Below are 21,502 nucleotides of genomic sequence, written 5' to 3' on the forward strand. Positions count from 1 at the left end.
GGAATGCATCAGAATGGAGAAGAAGGTCCATATGACAGCTGCGAAATTATTTCAAGGAGAAATGAAGACAAATTGGAATTAAGTTCTCTTTTAATTATACATTTACCAGTGATCTGTCACTGGGAAAGAACTAATACATAGAGTATCAATTTTCAGTAAATATAAATGGCAAATAAGGCATTTAATGAATTGCAAATGACAGTGTTCCTAAAAGTAGTTATCCATCACCAGTAAGGGCCTTCCCGTTTATTAATCGTATATTTCATTTCAGCACAGAGTCTACCAGAATGGCTTCAAGAGGATCCGGGGTTGGAGCAGATGGTGACTGAGAAGGTAGGCATGGAATATAAAACTTCTGCTTTATCCATTTCAGACATGAAGGGAAGACGAGGGAGAAGGAAAATATTTGCAAATGGGATTTTAAAATAGTTGGGTAACTGATGAAATGTTAAGAAAACTGCAAATTCATGGACTCTAAGGTATGCTCTTGAGCCAAAAAAAAAGAGTGAAAAGGAAAGAATCTTGGCCAGAAGTAAAGAGCAGTTGACAAAAGACAAAAAGGCTGACTGCTGGCAGAGTCACCATGGTTATGAAGAGGGCTCCAACTCCGTGCACGTTGCCAAATTACCTCGGAGAGAGAGCCTATCTATTCACAGTCTCAGGTATTTTCCCTGGCCATAATTTTATTCAAAACAAAGGTGGTTGGCTTTATAAAAAAAAATAAAGAAAGAAAGTACTCTCAAACTCCCTTCTCCTACTCCATCAAAAATAAAAAAAATCAGTAAGTCTCTCTGACCAACTGATTGATTGTAATATCATTATATAATCTTAACAGTTTGTTCTGGATATGCTAGTAAAGCCCCCATGCAAAGGGTTGAGGGCAGTGTGAAATGATCAGAAGCCATAAACCAAGCAGCATCTTTCAAAACTATTCCAGAGAGCATGGGTCAAGATAGAAATACCTGCAGTCACCAGGCTGGAAGAGAGAGGCAGAGCTGCTGCCAGGAAGAGCAAGCACTATCTGCAAACAGCTACTGCAATTGGTCAGTCAAATTTAGCTTTTCTTCTAATTTTTAAATTACCAAATTATGATACCCACTTATATACCAGGGTGGGAATGTCTACAGCCAACTCCAAAGTAAACCAAATTGCCATTTTTTTTTTTCAGGAAATATAAGGACTTAACCTCTCATTCACTAACACTGCATATTTATGAAGCCAGAGTCTAATTAAATTACATCAGTCATCAATCTGATTTTGCTACACTTCCTTTCCACAGGAACTACTAATAGAGATGTGTGAATCCCCAAATATGAATGTTTAAATAGTGAACTATTAGCACTGTGTTTTCTAAACAAACCCTCTTGTAAGCACATCCCACTTTTCTCCCCGGGCACATCCTCTCTCTCCCACACGCCTCTGTTTTCCTTCCACATCCTTACCCCTGCCATCCCGCCCCCCACCTCACTGCTCCCATAATCCAAATGGCAGAAAAGTGTGAATGAGCAAAAACCCATTTTGTTATTACTACCATTTCCTTCTGCTTACTCTCAAAACAGAAGCTGTATAAGGGAAAAATAGGTCACATATAAAATTACCAAGAGCATCCTTCATCCAAAATCATTCACCAAATGGAAGCTTCATAAACACTAACTGAAGGCATCGTGAAGGTGGCTCCGAGACTTCCTGGGGGGAATCGCTTCATAAATTACATAAATGTCTAACCATTATGCTGTACACCTGAAACGGATGTTAAATAATATTGAATGTCAACGGTAATTGAAAAATAAAAAACAAAAAAAGGATGGGGTAACTGCTTCAGTTTGCCCAGGACTGAAAGGCTTTCCGGGATGAGCGACTTCCAGAACTAAAACCTGGACAGTCCCAGGTTAAACCAGGGGAGCTGGTCACCTTTTTTAGTGGCAAGTACTCAATGCATTTCAAAGACAAAGAATTTTTTTTAAAGAATGCAAAATATTTCATTTCTATTTTATGCTGATTGCATGCTGAGATAATATTTGGGATGTATTGGGTTAATAAAATGATTAAACTTAACCAAAGGGGAAAAATACCTGAGGGCACACTGGATCAGTGTGGCTCAAGAGGTTTAGCATCAACCAATGACCCAGGAGGTCATGGCTTGATTCCCAGTCAGGGCACGTGCCCGGTTTGAGGCCTAGATCCCCAGTGTGGGGCATGCAGAGGCAACCGATCAATGATTCTCTCTCTCATCATTGATGTTTCTAGCTTCCTCTCCCTTCCTCTCTGAAATCAATAGAAGGGACACTCGGTCAACCCCAAACAGCGTGTACCTCCCATTCCACCCAACCCAAACCCACATCATCTAGCTTCTTGGTACCAAGAGAACAGACATGGCTCAGTATTTAGTGTTTATAACAAGAAGATTAAGATTGTTCAATTTATCAGGCTTAGAACGCTCTTAAAATACACAGATTATCTCAAATACGGGTGATTCTATAGCCCCGGTCCTGAAGCTAAAAAATTACACTCTGGGTTCCTGGCATTTTATGTTTTATATTCATTTTACACCAGCATTATAATCAAAGTAAATATTCAAAAGCTCTTAGGAAAACATGGCTTTAAACGATTGAAACCCCCTTACCGTTTTACACTGGTTTCAAAGAAAAATTCTAAAAATTATAAAATGTAAGTGACCGTTTTTGAAAGAAAAAGAAAAACAAAGGGGAAATTAGACTAATCACCATTGAAATAAGCTGCAGAATCCAAATGAAATTCCTCAGAGGATTTGTGCAACATGGTTAATAACTGTGAAACATACAACCTAAGCGGAAACTAAAGGGGGGCCCGTCAAGTGTCCAAAGATATACACAAGCTCACATTTTACAAATACAAACTCTGTGCCTCTTGACTGGCTTAATTTCTGCCTTTCAGTACAGCCATTCTCCTTCACCCTAAATGCACATACACGTCTGTGTCCTTCCACATGGTGTGTGCGGGTGTCCATCCCACGGAGCTCAACGAAACCTCTAGAACCACTGGGCACATTGAGCAAGTGCAGTCAGGTGCAACTAAACATCCAACATGGAACGAGTTTATTTAATGAACCTTCGTGTGCATGGAAGTCAGTGACGGATGGCATTAGAACCAGCCAAGCATAAGGGTCATTGGCATTCAACATCCAAACTTCCTAAAATAAGCACAGCCCAACCTGAAAACCTACTCTTCTGCTTTTCAACATTTCTGGGTAGCAACATAATTTTTTTACAATTCACTTTCTGTTTCCCCCACATGCCTTCTCTAGAATTTCCAGCACTCCCTTTGCATGGGAAAGTTGACAGAAGCATTTGTGCCTGGGATTCTAAAACTAAGAAGCAAAAGCAACAAGCAAATACTGAAGTGCTCTCTCACAAAACAGCTACTGATTCTATTTTGGTTTGGGTTGTGTTTGATATAGTTTTTTTAAATATATTATTATTGATTTCAGAGAGGAAGGGAGGGGGAGTGAGAGATAGAAACATTAATGATGAGACTCACTGATCAGCTGCCTCCTGCACACCCCACACCCTGGGGATCGAACCCGCAACCCAGGCATGTGCCCTGACCAGGAATTGAACTGTGACCTCCTGGTTCATAGGTCAACGCTCAACTACTGAGCCATGGCAGCTGGGCTAGAGTAGCTTTTTAATCTGAAAAAACAAAACAAAAACAAAAACAAAAAAAAACCAATAACAACAACAAAACAAACATTATTGTCTCCTTAAAAATGGCCACCAGGACAAAAATGTCAAAAAAGACGACAGAGCTCCTGGACTCTCCAAAGGTCATCCACTCTCTGATGAAGTCTCCCCAACAATGACCTTTCACACTGAAAACCTGTCACCTGTTACTGCTACCAAGGCCAGAAATCACAGGCAGAAAACCAGTTCACGGAGCTAAGTGCTAACAAAATATTTCCAACTTCCAACCACGTAATGTAAAAACTAAAAAGGAGCCTTATATTCAAGTGTATGTAACCTGAAATCACCCCCAAAGGTGGCATTTGGAGCCACCTTGCTATCTCTGCTATCTTTCTGATTCTTTAATTCAAATGACTTCCTTCTTCCCAGTTTCTTATCTCCAGTACTCATTGCTCCCCACTGCCTGAGCTCCACCCCTAGAGATTCTGATTTAATTGGTTTGGGGCAGATCCCAAACACTGAATGATATATTTAAGTTCTCCAACTGATACTATGCAGCCATATTTGAGTCACTGTATCTACTCTTAACTTGTCCACTGCCCTCTGTCCAAAAATAATTTTTTAAAAAAAAACGTAAAAAGGAGTAGATCTGAGAATCATTACCCCTCCCTTATTTAAATCCCACAGATTATTCAATTTTGCAACCAGCCAAAGACTTGGTTGCAAGGCCCGAGTGACTTAGATATCAAAACAAAGTTGAGAATGGGCAAACAGGACTCCGTTTCAGATGTTATGTAGGGAGGAAAGATTCAGAAAGTTGTGGCCAGCTTTCCTTGCCTTAACAATACGCTGGCGACCTCAGGCAAGTTCATGATCATAGTGCATTGTTTAGAAAATCAGAATTGGAATCCAGCACCATCCACGGGGAGGCTCTAAGGTATACGTAGCTTGTGATTTCAGGCAATGAAGTAATAAAGTCTCTGCTAAGTCATTCATTCAACAAAGATGTGTCGAGTTCCCTAAATAAAACTAAAATCATCAAGTACTAGAAACCCATCCTGCAGATAACTCTGGGAAGAAAATGAAAGACAAAGAGAAGGCCAGCCCTTGTCATAAAGAGAAGATTACCCATTAAAGCTGTAGCAAAATCCTTCTTCACTAAGAGTTGTATGAAATCATTTATTTCAATTAAGATGACCTGTATCCAAAACCAGGTCATCTTATGAGTTCTGGAATACTCAGGCAATGTAATGTTCCACTTTTACTGCTGGATGAAAACAATAAAGTAGTAGAGTGCTTGGGCTTTAGTGTAAAGCAGATTCAAGCTGGATCCCAGCTCTGCCCTTGGAACTGAGAGGCCTGGGGCAAATAACTAAGGTCACCAGAGGCCCTCACCTCTAAAAAATATATATAATAATACCCCCCACCTCACAGAGGTGTGAGAACTAACACTAAATCATCTTGATTAGTACTATTACTTATTGTTGTTGTTATATGTTATCTCCATCTTACAGATGAAGAAACCGGCACAGAGAGGCTAAGTAGCTTGTACTGGGCCACACAGCGAGGTAGCTGCAGCACCTAGACTTCCACCTAAATAATGTGGCTCCAGATTATACTCCTAACTGCTCCCTAGCATGTTTAATATTCTATAATTTCTAGAACTTTTAATAGCACCTTAAATTTACACAGCTCTTTCCAGCTTGTAAAAGGGTACCCATATGGGTACTCTTTTTTTAATAACACGAGTCCGGAGGAAAGTGTTTATTGTTCCTATCTTATGCTTGAGGACATTTTGCTCCGAGGTTTAGTGCCCTGTCCAAGGACATCAGGTTGATAAGTAGCAAAGTTGGGACTCAAACTTTGAACCAACTCTCCATGCAGCAGTATCCACCAGAAAACATGTCCATGGCATCCAACATATACTGAATTTTTGAGATTATCATCCCTAAGGGGCGGGAGTGTAGGGGGGACAAGAGCCTATCATCAAGGTAGATAGGGGTCTTAAATCACTGCAAAGAGAATTTTCTGAAAGTTATTAGTAATTGTCAAGTCTACATAATGAAATATGATGTGATCAAGCAAATCACACCAAGAATGGTAGAAGGAAGCAAATGATGACGTTCCACACACCCTGGAAGCAGTCTACAAGTCCTGGCCAATGCCACCGATTCACTTGGACGCTTTCCTAGGCTGCAGCTCATTCTATTGGGTATCAGGGTATTTTCTTTTCTTGAGGGTAAAAACCTTGGCAACTGAAATTACTGTCACTCAAGGGCAGGAAGAGAGATCTGATATACAGATCATGAGGCCCTTGCACGTTTTTTACCTTGACATTTCCCATCCTCTTCAGATCCACCTACCCAGTGTTTTTAGGTCAAATAAATGCAGATATGATGTTGCTTCATGGGTCAAACCACATCTATGCTAGTGTTGTTGTTTGTGTGTGTGTGTGTGTGTGTGTGTGTGTGAGAGAGAGAGAGAGAGATCCTCCCCCAAGCAAAAGAAAAACAGTCAGTTACCTACAAGGGAGTACCCAATACGACCGTCAGCTGATTTCTCAACAGAAACTATGCAGGCCAGAAGAGAGTCGCAAGAAATATGCTGGTGTTTTAATATTGTGACATTATCAACCGAACGCCCAAATCACTAGCATCTTATACATTTAGGCAAATGGGGAGTTTGTTCCGTATTTCAGACTGTTCCCAGCAGTAATGATGTTGAAGGCACTGATTTCTGTGCCAAGCCTAGTGGCTGGAACATTGGCTTAGACACATATGCATAGCACAGCAAGATGGTTGGCAAAGAGAATTGGAAGAGAGGGCAGTGCTTTTTATTCTTATTTCTGTTTTACAAATAACAAAACCACATGCCAGCCAGAGATACAAACCCATGGACAGCACTTCCTTCTACACTGCAGCGGTTCTCAACCTGTGGGTCGCGACCCCCTTGGCGGTAGAATGACCTTTTCACAGGGATCGCCTAAGACCATCCTGCATATCAGATATTTACATGACGATTCATAACAGTAGCAACATTACAGTTATGAAGTGACAACAAGAATAATTTTATGGTTGGGTCACAACATGAGGAACTGTATTTAAAGGGCCAGAAGTTTGAGAACCACTGTTCTACAGGCTAAAAACTGCCTAAAAGCAAGGTGCGGCTTTCGAAACCACAACGACTTCAGTTTGGGCATTTCGATCAGATATTTACTCTCAGAGCTACAAGTGAGAAGGAGTTGGAGGAAACTCTTTGAGACTCTCTGGAAAAAAAAAAGAATTTTCTTTGAACTGTGATGGCAAAGGTTAGGTTGCTCTACTGCACTAGGGATAAAACACATCGCAACTGGTGGCCATGGGAAGAGTCATTTGCCCATCCACAAACCCACGGCTATGGGCACACACCTCAAGTACATCCTGCATCTTAGTCAGTCATTGTGATCAGCATTTCTCTAACCACAGACAAATGTGATGGTGGGACCTTTCAGGAAACATTTAATTGCCCATCCAATATATAAATTCCCTTCATACTACACATTTGAAGGCACAAAAAAATAAATTTAGAAATGTGCCTTAAAAGGCATTCAACCCTCAAATTTTTCTGAGCTTAGAGGGATATAGGTCAAAGAATTGCTTGCAAGAATAGATGTGAAACAAAGGCATCCTCTTGGTCATGTACTACTGTCCAGATCATAGTGATTCAACAGTAGACCGGTTACCCTTACTCTTGCACTTACCCCACTGTACTGAAACCCTCTGTTCACATGTCTGTCTCTCCCAATAGACTATCAGTTCCTCAAGGGCAGGAAACATTTTGTCTTTCTGTACTCAGTGCCCAACACAGTGCTTGGCTTAGGCTGTTGAATATATATTCAATAAATATTGAATAACTGGGCTGAATTATGGGTCCTGAAACCTAATATGCACCTCTGATGCTGCCAATAACCTATATTTACAGATCAAACACAAAACTTCCATCTTTAAAGGAAGATACACAAACGCCTCTGTGCTGGCTCCCAGGTTGTGGAGTCAGCTAGCTAAATCCCCATGTGGTATCTATAAATGGATTCAACAAGTGAAATCAAATACAATACTTGTACACTTTTTCTGCTTCTGCCCTAGGTTAAAGAATGGGACAAGCCCTAACCGGTTTGGCTCGGTGGATGGAGCGTCAGCCTGCGGACTGAAGGGTCCCATGTTCTATCCCAGCCTAGGGCACATGCCTGGGTTGCGGGCTCGATCCCCAGTAGGGGGTGTGCAGGAGGCAGCCAATCAATGATTCTCTCTCATCATTGATGTTTCTATCTCTCTCTCCTTCCCTCTTCCTCTCTGAAATCAATAAAGAAATACATTTTAAATAAATGAATGAATAAATAAATAAATAAATAAATAAATAATAAATAAATGGGACAAGTTGAGTATGCCTGTTATGACCTACGTTTCAATGCACCATACTTCAAACACTTAATAACTGTTCTCCTCATTTAGCTCTCTGCTCAAATGTCGCCTTCTCAGAGAGGTCTTCTCTGACCACCCTTCTAAATGGAGGCCCCTGGGTGCTCTCCAGCAAGTTACCCTGCTTAATCTTCTTCATCAACATCTGAATGTGACCATATACATTTATTTCCCACACAATGGGAGCTCGCTGTAGGCAGGGGCCTTATCTGTGTGTGTGCTACCACCTTTCGTTCACCTAGGATTGTAGCCACTAGATAAAGAGCTGTTGAATGAATGAATCTGTGGTAGTCACCAAATAAGTATTTATACAGGGCTTAGTTTTCTTTTCAAGCATCTTGAATGAAAACCATATCAGCATTAACACACAAGTCATTTAGTGAGGCAAGCAATGAGCTCCACATCTGACATTAAGAGAAATGAAGTATGGTATTATTTTCAGATGAAAGACCCCAAACACTTGGAATGGCACTGCAGCTCGTTGGGTGTGGGGCTTCACAATGGTAACAAATTATTTGAAGAAGAGTCAGGCATAGGGTTCCATATTCTAAGTTCACAAAACCACTTTGTAGGTATTGACAGCCAGCAACGGGCACATGGGGAGCTTCATCTCCTTTAATAAACCATTGTCAGGAGTATTCAGGTGTCTGTCAAATGCCGGCGCTGAATGTTCTTAGAAAAGTGAGTGCTTCTAGGATTTCATTCATCATTCCTTATATATACTAGGCACTCAATAACTATTTGTTGACTCGATTTGGTTGATTTCATTTAAAATATACTTTGAAAATGTTAACCAGAGCAATGCTCCATGGAACAATCATTATGCATCCACACGCATACACACAAAAAAATATGGATTTGGAACAAATGCTATACTTTAAGGAGTCAAAATCACAAAGTAAATTAATTCTTTAAAAGACTTATGTGTCTAAATGTTTAATTCCTTGGATAGCACCTTTTTTAAATCCAATCTAAAATGTCTAGTGTTTTTAATCTAATATAATCCAGTGAGCTTTAATAAGCGAAGTTGTTCCCACTAGAACCAAAACCCAGCTATTCCATTTTTGTAACCTTCTGTGTAAAGGAATGGGCTGAATTAATTTTTTTCTGAACTTTTTTATAGTTAATCAACAACATCATTGCCAAAGAAAACCACTTTTCAGAAGCTTCTCTATCCTGGTTTATAACTTATAATCAAAAACTAGAATTTTGCATCTGATGGGCGTTAGTGTGTAACATTATACTGTCGTATTTTCTGATGCTATAGTTAAAAGTACAAGATAGTTTCCATTATAAAAATTTTCCCATAGCCTGGTTACCCAGTGAAAAACATTTTCCTATAAAAATGGTATTTCCAATTCATAGGTTAGAAGTTATTGTGGGTAATTTTTTCAAAAAAAACCATCAAAAATGTTTGATTGGCTCCTGAAAACCGTCTGCATTTATCCAGTCACATCAGTTGTTTTAAGGTGTATATGTAGGATTGAGTAGTGTGATGAGAATATGCCATGCAAACAAACAAATCACAATTAAAAACCAAACTTGAGACTTGAAACCCTGACAAATTCCTTATCCTGATCCAGTTAGAGCTACATGGATTGACTTCAGCGACTGCCTGTTCTGAGCAGCAGGAGAAAATGAAAATGGGGCATAAAAATGAAGGCCAGAACAATCCCGTAAGCTTGAAATACCACAGATACATCACAGTGGATCTTACAAAGGTGTACCTTAGCTCTGGACTTCAACCCTTGGTCCTCCAGGGGGAAAGATGCTTGGAAATCTGATCTGTCCTGACAGGGTGAGGCAACCCTCTATGACCTTCCCCAGGCCCCGCTGTGCCCGCTGCTCAGAGGCCAGCACACTTCACCCTGAACTATGAGCTTCCTTTAATTGTACACTTCACTTTCATTTTCCTTTAGCGTCCTGGTTTGGGGAATTTCTCCGTCTGTTCTGTTCTGAAAACTGGAAAGGACCCAAATGTCATGCACAGGGGGTCCTTCAATAAAATGTGTTACATCCAAACAATGGAAAACTTACTGCCTTTTTTAAAAGAATGGGTTAGATTGTTTTGAACTGACTGGGGGGAATTGTCTGAGGTATATTATTAACTTTTTAAAAAAGAAAAAAGCAAGTAGCTGAGAAACGATATGAAGCTATATATATGTATTAGTACAGGAGTGGGCAACCTTTTTGTGAGTGCGTGCCAAAACCAGCAAAATCTCTGACTCAAAATTCTTCTGCGTGCCAACCCTAATTTTTTGAGAACATGTTACACCTACTTGATATCTCTTAAGGTGTACATATGTGAAGAACCTTGAAGAAATAATAAAATTCATTTGAGCAACAAAAACACAGTATATGATGATGAAAAATACATTTATTTTTTAATGTATCCGCTTCCCCTCTCTCGTCAATCAATGTCTATGGTCTTTAAGATAACTTGTTATGTAAAATTATTTATCTAAGATGCACCTACACTGAATTTATCTGAAAAATAAAAAAAAATCTATATTAAGAAAAAAAATGTAAATGGAAGATTATAAGAGAAGGTTTCGCATGCCAGCAAAAGTTACTGGCGTGCCATGTTTGGCACGCGTGCCAGGGTTGCCCACCCATGTACTAGTAGGTGTTAACAGATACATGGGACCTGGCTGGTGTGGTTCAGTGGTTGAGTGTCAACCCATGAACCAGGAGCTCACAGTTAGAGTCCTGGTCAAGGCACACGCCCGGGTTGTGGGCTAGTGCAGTAGCAGCCAATCAATGATTCTCTCTCATCATTGATATTTCTATCTCTCTCTCTCCCTCTCCCTTCATCTCTGAAATAAATAAAAACATAAAAATAATAGATGCATAGGGGAAATCCGCAGGACTTTAATTAAAAGATGAATAGTGATCATCTGCAGGCAGTGTGTGACAAAAGAAAGAGGATGGATTGCAAAGAACTTTTGTTTTTCTATGTGATAATTCTTGAAGTCTTTAAATTATTAGAATAAGTATGTATAAATTTTGTAATGATAAAAAATCATGTTTATAAGATAATGGGAAAGACTGATAAAGACTTTAAGACATTATATAAATAATATATGAGGCGAATCAAGTCTGAGCCCATGTGTGAATGCCTATACCATTGCTGGAATTCAGTCCATGAACCACTGAAACTGCATGAAAATTTTTATGCATATCTGCATTTCCTGGACAGAGGCTCCCTGTCATCAGATTCTTGCAGGTGTCTGAGACCCAAAAGAAAGTCACAAACCAAAATAGTTGTTCCATCCTTCCATTCATTTTTGTTACTGTTTTATCATGAAACATTTTATTACTGCTTACTTTCATCGTTCCTGCCAAAGGCAAAGTCTATAATCAACACCAAAGTATAAAAGCTGCGGTTGTTAGTCTGCCCTCATGTAAAGAGGTTCCCAATGCCTTAAGAGCAGGATAAGAAGTCATTGGTCGTGGGGGAAGAAAACTCTTAATGGGCAATGAAACCCTGCAATCGTTCAGGGCTTGAGAACAGTTGTCCAAGGCACAAATAGCCCTGTTTTCTCCAAAATGATGCGAGATTTATGAAATAGGTGGGGTGGAGTGGGGGTTATGGAGTGAAGAATGGGGTGTGAGGATGGGAGGGGAGGAAGAAGTCATAGTTGCATTTGAATTAGGGTGTCCCCATTATGTAAGTGAAGCTCATTTAATCAGTGAAACAAGATTCAATGCAGCATCATTATCTGTGAGCCTCAAATTGTTTAAAATAGCCTTTAATTATCAATGTACATTAAAATATACAGCAAAATTATTGTTGCTACGATATATTAATATGACCTCAAGTGGGCTTAAAATTTATGTAAACCTTGGCTTCTGATGACTTTTGTGAATCTCAGATTCCTAGGAATTACATGAGTGCACCAACTGTTCCACCATCTCTACCTCGACTCTACCGACAGCCTGCAGAGTCAGGTCCCATACAGTTTCCATAAACCTTAAGATCAAGTGTAGATCAATAACAATTTGCAATTTAATAAGTGAGAAGCCATTGGTTATATCTGTACTGGCAAAATGAGGAACAGTACTGGTGAAAATTAGGAATAATACTCTACTTTCCCAATGGTTTATCACTGTCAAAATAGGCCAGTTGTGGATTTTGTATGCAATGAAAGTGTCAGGTATCCCAGAGTTCTAGTGCTGACATTACCTGATGTCACGGGTTTTACAGGCAGAGAAATTGAAAGCGTTCACATAATCCACCTAAGCCCATTGTAACCACCACCACCTAATTGTACTGGTGTCTGCCATATGCAAAGCACAGAACCAGGCACTATACAAAACTGGGCTCTCCAGGAGTTTTACAGTTTAGCTAGAAAAATAAGATAGATAGATGATTGATAGATAGATGATAGATAGATAGATAGATAGATAGATAATAGGGGGGCTAGTTCACCCTATAGATAGATAGATAATAGACAGATGATAATCAAAGAACTTATAATAAAATGCCAAAATGATGGTAGGTAAAAATTATTCCACGCTATTAAAATGAAAAGACAGAGAAATCATGACTCCAGGAGTGATGAGGATGAACCTCATGAAAAAGGAAGGGTTTCAACTACATCTTAAAGGAGTTAGATGTTGATGGTCCAAGTACAGGATGGGTATATCTACAGACTACGACAGTATTGTGGCCAAAAGTTGAAAGACAGAAACAAAATAATGGGCATGCATTGAACTCTTACTATATGTAAGACACTAGTTTATCAAATGCTCACATGAGGTAAGTATCTTTAGTTGATTAGTAAGAAGACTGAGGCATGGAAAGATTGAGTGGCTTGCATTCCTTTCACCCAGCCAGTATTTGGTGGAGCCAGGATTCAAACCCAAGCAAATTCAACTCATAACCTGGGCTCAGAATCACCACATTTTTCTGATTCAAGAGGAGGAGGCCCCCGAAGACAAGCTAAGGAATTTGGGCTCCAACATCAGGTGTAAAAATTACAAGCTAGCTGTCTGATAACCCACTGATAATGCTTACAAGCATGGCTCATCACTCCTCTAAATCCTCCTCTACAAGCATTGAATGATCTGATGATTTTTTCCAACAATGTTAACCAATAGTAACAAGTATTTATTGACCAGTCCCTTGACCAGGGGTCCTCAAACTTTTTAAACAGGGGGCTAGTTCACTGTCCCTCAGGCCGTTGGAGGGCCGGACTATAGTTTAAAAAAAACTATGAACAAATTCCTATGCACACTGCATGTATCTTATTTTGAAGTAAGAAAACAAAACGGGAACAAATACAATATTTGTATTCGCATGTGGCCCGCGGGCTGTAGTTTGAGGACCCCTACCCTTGACTATAGCACTGATTTAGATATTACAAAGCTCTGATTTCAACCTTATTGGAAATGTGCATTGTATTGGTATTCCATCACCATACCTTGCCCTTTTAGTCCTCAGGACTTAATTTTTCCTGTTATTCACCTAGCACTTCTGCTAGAAATAAAACTCATGATAGTAAACAGAACAATATATGTTTATATTCAAATGTTCCCTGAACATATATAACCCTGTTGCAAGGAAAGTCACCTTTGTCAATTAATAGATTTATCCCTTAAAAACTATTTTCTCTGTCTTAGATTTATGTCTTAAAAATCAGTTGAGTTCTTCAGTTACAGATGTACAGGACAGGACATTTGGACCCTCCTAGGGGGTAGGGGCGAACTCTTCCTCTGTTATACCCACAGTAGCCAAACGACTTCTTCTCCCACTGTGGAAAACCACAGAAAACTGTCTCCTAATGATTTACTGCCCAACCCCCAGTCCACAAATCAAAGAATTGGGTTGAAAAACAAATAAGAAAGGATGGTGTCCAGTGGCTATGTGAAGGGGGGTGAGTGTTTCAGTTTATTTTCTTAAACCAATTAATGATGAAGCGGCATGGAAGGAAAGAAAGACAAAACATGGCCGTGAAAGACTTTTTTTCCAGCTAAATGGCTAGATATCAGATTCTGTAATAAGTACTTCCACCTATCAAAACACACACACACACGCACGCACACACGCACAAACTTTGAGTAGAGGAGGAAGATATAGATCTTAAAAATACAAGGTAATATTCAGGAAGGCTTGTGGCTATCGTAAAATGTTGGGACTTTAAAGGACGTTTGGAAATCATCTAATCTGTCTAGTTCAAGCCCAGGGTCCATGAACTATTCATGACAGACAGAGGTGTTCAGTTGGGCCTGCAAAATGTTGTGTGTTGTCATTGTTGTCTTTTAAATTGAACCAACATTTTAAATTAGAAAAAAATACACATAACAATCCAGATATGTGACTTCTCTTAAAAAGTGGAAGGCCTAGCAGCCCTGGGCACCCTTGCCCAAATGGCAGCGGTGGAGTGGGCCTGAGAAGCAGCTGTGACTTTTAGAGTAGTCTTGAACTCCCAGTCTGCCAGTCCCCACTACTCCCACTACTCTTGTGTTTTGGAATACAAAGGCTGGATGACAAAATTTTTAATAAAAATAGGAGCTTAGCCCAGCCAGTGTGACTCAGTGGTTGATCCATGAACCAAGATGTCGCTGTTTGATTCCCGGTCAAAGTCAGATGACCAGGTTGTGGGCTCGATCCCAGTAGGGGACGGGCAGGAGGCACCAGTCAATGATTCTCTCTCATCATTGATGTTTCTCTCTCTCTCTCCCTCTCCCTTCCTCTCTCTGAAATCAATAAAAACAGTTTTTTAAAAGATGTTTTAAAAAATAAGAGTTTAGTGCTTATACCCACCTTGTCTACTCATGCATTGTACCTGCCAGTTCCTGTAAGCTTTTGAGTTTACAAGCTCTACTCTAGTTCAGTTCCCTCTTTTAGAGAAAAGCAATTCAGCTAGGGTATTAAAGTGACTTACAAAACTCATTCCGTTAAAAGTAAAATTTCCATACACAATGGATCATGATCTAATAACAACTGGAGAGTATGCACGACTATCTTTAGGCTGTGTGCCTACAATATCAAAATTTGTGGAGCAAAGTTGAAATCTCCATCACTTTGCGTATACAGCGCCCCCTCGCCCCTATTCTCAAGTTTGCAGAACAAATGTATTGCCTATTTTGGCTTGGTATAAACAGTTTTTATGAGCCCAAATTTTAGATATGGATTCCCTTTTTTATCTTAAGGGCATGATTCATTGAGAAGACATGCAAAATGCTTACTCTATGCATGCAAATACTTCTAAAAATGAACTGGGTAAAAATAATACAGGAAGGATAATAATGCCTAAAAGATTTCTCTACGGAAAAACTAACTGATATATCAGAAGAGAAGTGACTAAAATTTATTGGGTGTTTGTTCACTTGTGTCTTAAATACTTTGCATACATTTACCCTGTTTAACCCCTCAGAGCAGCCCAAGAACAGTGGTATGTACAAGAACTTGCATAAATCCCATAACCTGAACAACCCCAACATACAAAATTAATTCCTTAAGGGTTGTTCTTGAACAGGTTAAGAGTTAAGGTTATATACTTAGTGATCCCTAGGCAGGTGTCTGCTAAGGGAATTAGTAAAATCTCTTTTCCAAATCAAATCTCTCCTTTATCATTGTTATAAAAGTTAGTAGTCAAGGATTTGGCTGATATACAAGCCAAAAAGAGTTTGCTAATGAATAAGAATAATAATTAAAATCAAAATAAGAAGTAATTCAAGAATGAGCGCTTTTGAAGAGTAAGGAATTTGATTAAAAATTCAATTGCTTTTTTTCTATAATGAAACAGTTCTTTAACCACAAAACAGCTTTTATAATAATGCAGAAGAGTATGGTTCCAAGTAAAACACTCACCCATTTTAATCATGGCTATTATTTTTGAAAATGAAAATGGCTGAGGTCATTGTAATCTATTTTAGGGTTTGCATGGGTTGGTGGTATTTTTTTTTCTTGGCTTTGAGCTCTCCACATTACCAGCTAAACATTATGGGTTTTGCTATGTACCCTTTCAAATCCCATTCTTTTTAATAATGTTGTACTTTATACACATAAATTAGAGTGAATTCCACTTTCTTTCCTAACAACTCCAGATGGGGTCCACACTTTCAGGACTAGAACTTGCCTTTTTTTTAAAAATTGTGTGTAGTGTACTTCTTAGAACAAGTATGTTCCTATCTGCATTAAAATGCCGTGGATGTTCAAATGCTGAAAGATTAGTGAAAACAGGATTCATGTGGTCCTTTTCAAAACCAAACTGAAATATGAGAATAACATCTGTGTAGCTACCCCTTCCAACTTACAAAGACAGACACAGATAAAGAAAAAAATGCCCCAAACAACTCAATCTGGACAGAAGGCTACATCTACCAATACCTACGGGCTGGGGGAGTCTATAGATATCCACTTAAGACACATCAGTGAAGCTCTCTGTCCCCTATAGGACATGGCAGGCAAAACTGTCACATGTCCTAAGGCACTACAGTTACACAATCAGGCCTCCCTTTAGATGTAATTAATAGTTCACTGACTTTCTGAATTTAGCTTGGTTTTTATTATAATTCACTCTCACATCACACAGACCAGCCCCAGACCCCTCTAAATAGCACCAACCCAGTCACAGGAGAGAATGTTTTTGCAAAGCACACATATTGTGAAGGTTTGCCTACTAAAATGCTTTAGGCTCTGTTTGTTTGTTTATTTCTTTTAAAAAAAATCAACTTGCAAGGCCAATGTAATAAGATGCTGTAGCTTTTACGAAAGGTGAAATAATTTTAAACACAGACACACAATGAGTTTATTTATTTAGAAACTTGTTAAAGAGAGTCTGGGAATTCAAATATTCAATGTTGACATTGTACAGAACTGGCCAGGAGCCAGAACTCAGTCTCCAGAGGGACCCATTGGACAAGGAATTCAGGCCTTTCTCTCCTCCCACTTGAGCTAAATAGGTAGAGGCCATTAGTTATACCCACAGCAATATCTGAACCGCACTCAAATAGGCTGCCCTAGCCAGGGCACTTCAAAGGAGGGCAAGTGTGTTTAGCTTTTTAGTGCTGAACTAGAGCAATATGTCACACTTTTGAAAGAGTTTTGTAAACAGTTTCTTCCTTATGTAGAAACAACTCTGAAGTTTCTTGTATGGCATGTAAGCAAAGGTAATTAACAAGGATTATACTTTTTTCATTTACTGAGGGGGAAAATAATACCAATCTGTGTGCGAGCCGGGGAATCTCAGAGAAGCACAGTGTGTCTCTTCCTTTCTCCCTCTCTTGTTTTCTGGGCCGTTTATCTCTTTTTATCCTCTTCCTCACACTTGTTCTCACTACACAGCCAATTTCCTTGAGAATTCCTTGGTAAATTCCGAAGGCCAGAAGAGTAGAAAGGGGGGAGGATCTAATTTTAGAAACAGGGCCGTAGCAAATGGCGTGGGGAGGGAACTAATGGTTCAAACTAGGCAGTCCAGCGGAAAAGAAAAGCAGACCCCACAGACCTTTTTAGAAAGTGCCTAGAACAGCGGCTTCCAGCCGAGGAGAGGTTCGCCACCACTCTGGAAAAATGTGCCCGACATTCTCATAGTGTGGCTGTCGCTCCATCTCTCCCCCAACCTCTCACCCCTTGCCACAGGAGACTGTGGAGGGGGCTGTCCCGCTGGGGACAGTGAATCCAAGAAGTGTGCCCTCCCTCCTCACTTGAGTGGGTTTCTGAACCCTGGATGTGTGAGTGTGTGTGTGTGTGTGTGTGTGCATGTGTGTGTACACCGTCCATGCAAACCTCTCTGAGGGAAGCAGCTTGCCAGGCACGCAGCACCTCTGAGAGTGGAGAGGGATGAAGAGTTCTGGCCCCAGGAGCTGGGCGGCTGGAGGAGGGAGGTGTGGGGGCCACGCTGGGGGAGGCTCTGCCTTCCCAGGCACTAGGGCCTCCCCAATTCTACCACCACTCCCCCTCAGGGCCCACTTCCTCCAAACCAGGCGGCTTTGAGATGAGGGGTGGGAGGGTGTGCCCAGCTCTTGGGAACAGGGCCCTGCCAGGCGCTGAGTACCTTGGGAACAGGGTAAGAGCCCATGGCCAGGAGATGACAAGTCAAGTTTCTCCACTTCAGGGCCGGCTTCCAGCAGCGACAAAGAGGAGGAGGTGCAGGGACAGTGGGCACTAAGCTGGGCATGCAAAGGGCAACTGGGCACTCTCTTGCCCTCCTCGCCCTCTCCTTGGCCCGGGACAATGGCGCCAGGTGTCCCCAGCTGTGGCCTTCCTGCATCAGGCCACATCTGCAGCCTCCTCTGCAGCCTCGGATTACCTGGCCCCAACTTCCCAAACTGAAATAAAATAAATTCCAAACGACAGATGTTTAAAGGGAAACTGCTGATAGAGTTACCACCTCCGACTTTTACCCAAAAAAAAAGAAGGAAGCATGTCGTGGAATGGCGTGTTCCTTTCTATTTGATAAGCGACCTACGTGTTGAATGTCACCGGCAGAGGAGGCCCGGGTGGCAGGGAGAGGCCTCCGCTCAGAAAGCCCTGAGAGCCGAGCTACCCCGGCAAAGGCGCACGCGTGCGGGCACCCACCCCATCGCCTCAGCCCCTACAAATAGAAACCCGAAAAAGGCGCTTTTCTTTCCACCCTTCCTGCCTCTGCTGCTAATGAACCGTCCCCTTCCACAGTGTGGAGGGTGAGGGGGGATGAAAAGCGTTATTAACCTTCCCTTAAACACAGATTTTTTTTTTTTTTTTTTTTGGCGAAACATAGAAATGCTGCAGAAAGACTACACTCCAGGTGCCAAATGCAATAAAGAAGCCCTAAGCCAAGGTAATGGTCAGGTGATGGCCAATAAACCGCCTTCCTAGAAGGGGCCGCTGCCTCCGTTGGGCCAGTGCTTCTCAAAAGCAGGACGAAATGAGCAACTGAAATGGATTTTTTAACAAAGCTCCGTGTGTGCATCTGCAGGCCTGGGTTGTTTCGTTTGTTAGTTGGTTGGGGTTTTGTTTTGTTTTTTAAGGAGGGAAAAACCTAAGGAGGTAGGCATGGGAGCACAGGCTGGAACTTGGGAGAGCGCTTCCCTTTTTCACCGTAGGCATTGGGCTGCTGAAACGGCCGCCATCTACCTTCCCTACTTCAAAAACCTCTTTTTAAACCGAGATCAAGTGTACGCGTAACAAGTGCCCCCGTCACCTTCTGCGTCTTTACGAGACTTCTGGGGTGCTGGTAGCTGAGGGGGGTGACTCGCTGCCATCCGTTCGTTGCTGTAATTGGAACCCTGCGGGTATCACTTTGGGGAAATGGGGTGGGGGTTCCTTCGGGGTTTCGAGCTCTGGACAAGCTGAGCAGACCCAGCCTCACTTCTGCCCCATCATCAGGGGGAAAACAGATGCAACCTGCGTTCCTAGCACCGCCCAGGGGCTAGCCGCCCTGTCCAAGAAAATGCTGGGCGGCTCCCGGCTCTGCCCTCCGGGGCTTGGCTTTTATTCTTCCTTTTCTGGAAGATGGGGATGAAAGCCAAGGGCTTGAGGCAGTACGCATGTCCATCTTCTTGCTTTTCCCTTCTTTGTTTTTTAATTCAATGGTTTATTCCTCCCAAATGACTGCCAACGAATTTATAGGTTTAAACTATTGTGTTTTTAAAAAGCCCTATCAAAATGGGAAAATGGGCTGTGCGTTCCTTCTGGGTTTAACTTCGGTGGGGACTTTCAAAGTCTGTGGTCCCTGGTCTAGGTCCCTGGGATCCTGTAGGGAAGCTGGACAGGACTTGGCCACCGAAGAAATTTACAAAAGACAAAAAAGAATAACAAGCAATTGAGAAAACCTCTGTCTCTAGGTGACTTGCTTCCGCTGCAATGTTTCTTTTCCGCAACGAGCAAGGTAGGTTTGCTTTTTCAAGTCTGCTGCTCACACAGCCTCTCTTCCTAGCCCAGAAAAAGAAAGAAACCGGTGCAGACAGAGCGGCAAAGTTTTCGTTGGGTGGCGCGGCAGGGGTCACCACCATGTGCTTGGAAACTCACGCATTACGCGGTGGGGAAGTTACTAGCGCTTCAAAACACAGCAAAAAAAAAAAATGCATCGTTTTCATACGATTTCCTTTATTGCCCAGATTGTGACTGAGTTGCATAAAGCAGTACTTCTGTCTGCGAAAGGCAGCTGCGGTGACAACAGCTGGAGCCGCGCGAGAGGGAACCTGAGGCTTAGCAAGGAAAGTTTGCAAGAGTTCCCATCTAGTTAGCAGAGAGCGGCGGCGGCGGCATCCTCAGAGGCACCAGACACAAAATGACCGGCCCTCCCCCCGGATGAATGACAACTATCACCAGGCCAGAGAAGAGCTTGTTTTCTGCACGTTGCGTGGGCTGTGCGTGCGGGAATATGTTAATTCGACAGCATCCAGCGTGGCCATTCACACAGCTGAAAAAGTTGCGCAAAAAAAAAAATCCGAAGGGTTTTGTGTTCTGCTTTCACTTCAGCGGATACCCGGCATGAGGCGCGCGAAGCCTTCGGCTTTCATTGCACAACTTACACTGGGTTGGAACAGACTCTACCCCGCCCGCCCCTCTCCTCCCGTATTATCCTCCCGCCCCCCACCCCCCAATCATACACACACACTTCTAACCTTGACTCGCAATTGAAGTCCCCAGGCCTGCAAGCACATGTACATCTATCCCTCCTCCCATGAAAATAAAGACAGCGGTCTCATTTAAAAGCAAACAGGAAAAGCAGGAGTTCCAGCGGCGCGCTTTGACCCTGTCGCAGCTAAGTGAAATGAACACTATCCAAAAAGAGAAACAGATGGACTGATGACCCGAATCGCCTGATGTTTGGGTTGATCCCTGAGACCAGGGCGAAAGGAGCCGCGCCGGGGAGTGAGGGGATGCTTGGGTGAGGACTGGCCGGAGCGGTGGACAGGCGCCCGCAGTGACAGCATCTCTCTGGGCGAGACCGCGCGCTCCCACCGCCGAAGAAACCCAGCCGGCCGAGCCGGAACCTGAGGCTTCCTTTCGCGCGGCTGCTGCGGGGACGCCCGAGGCTGCCGGGTTTGGGGCGTACTTGGCTTTCATATGCAAGGGGGAGAGGGGGGGAATAGGGATGTCCGCGGGGGAAGCATCCCACCCCCTCCCCACCTCTGCTCTGTCTAGGCTACAGACAGAACAATCAGAGTTCTGTTCTCTGCGAGTGGGAAAGCGAACGGCGGCCTGTCCTCTCCCGAGGCTGCCCCGAGCCCCACGTGCTGACACCTCTCCGAGGAGCGCTTTGGACCGCCCCGGATCGCTCCGGGTCTTGGTGCCGCGGAGTCCCCTTAGACTCGAGGTAGAAACATTTCAACAAGCCCAGTCCTGATGCCGACGGTCCCGGTGGACGCTCGTGCCGTAGGAGACAGGGTCCGGCCCGCGGGCCAAGCCGGACAAAGTCACCCAACACTTCTGCGAGAAGAGTGGGGGGG

General features: G+C 42.3%; 1 protein-coding gene across 8 annotated transcripts in view; it reads right to left on the reverse strand.

The window, feature by feature from the left end:
• MECOM (MDS1 and EVI1 complex locus) overlaps positions 1 to 21,502 on the reverse strand; it is a 576,798-nt gene that overhangs the window by 554,363 nt on the left and 933 nt on the right. The gene's annotated exons all lie outside the window — the stretch shown is intronic.

This window comes from Myotis davidii, unplaced genomic scaffold (assembly GCF_000327345.1).
Source record: "Myotis davidii unplaced genomic scaffold, ASM32734v1 scaffold115, whole genome shotgun sequence".
Classification (NCBI taxonomy): domain Eukaryota; kingdom Metazoa; phylum Chordata; class Mammalia; order Chiroptera; family Vespertilionidae; genus Myotis; species Myotis davidii.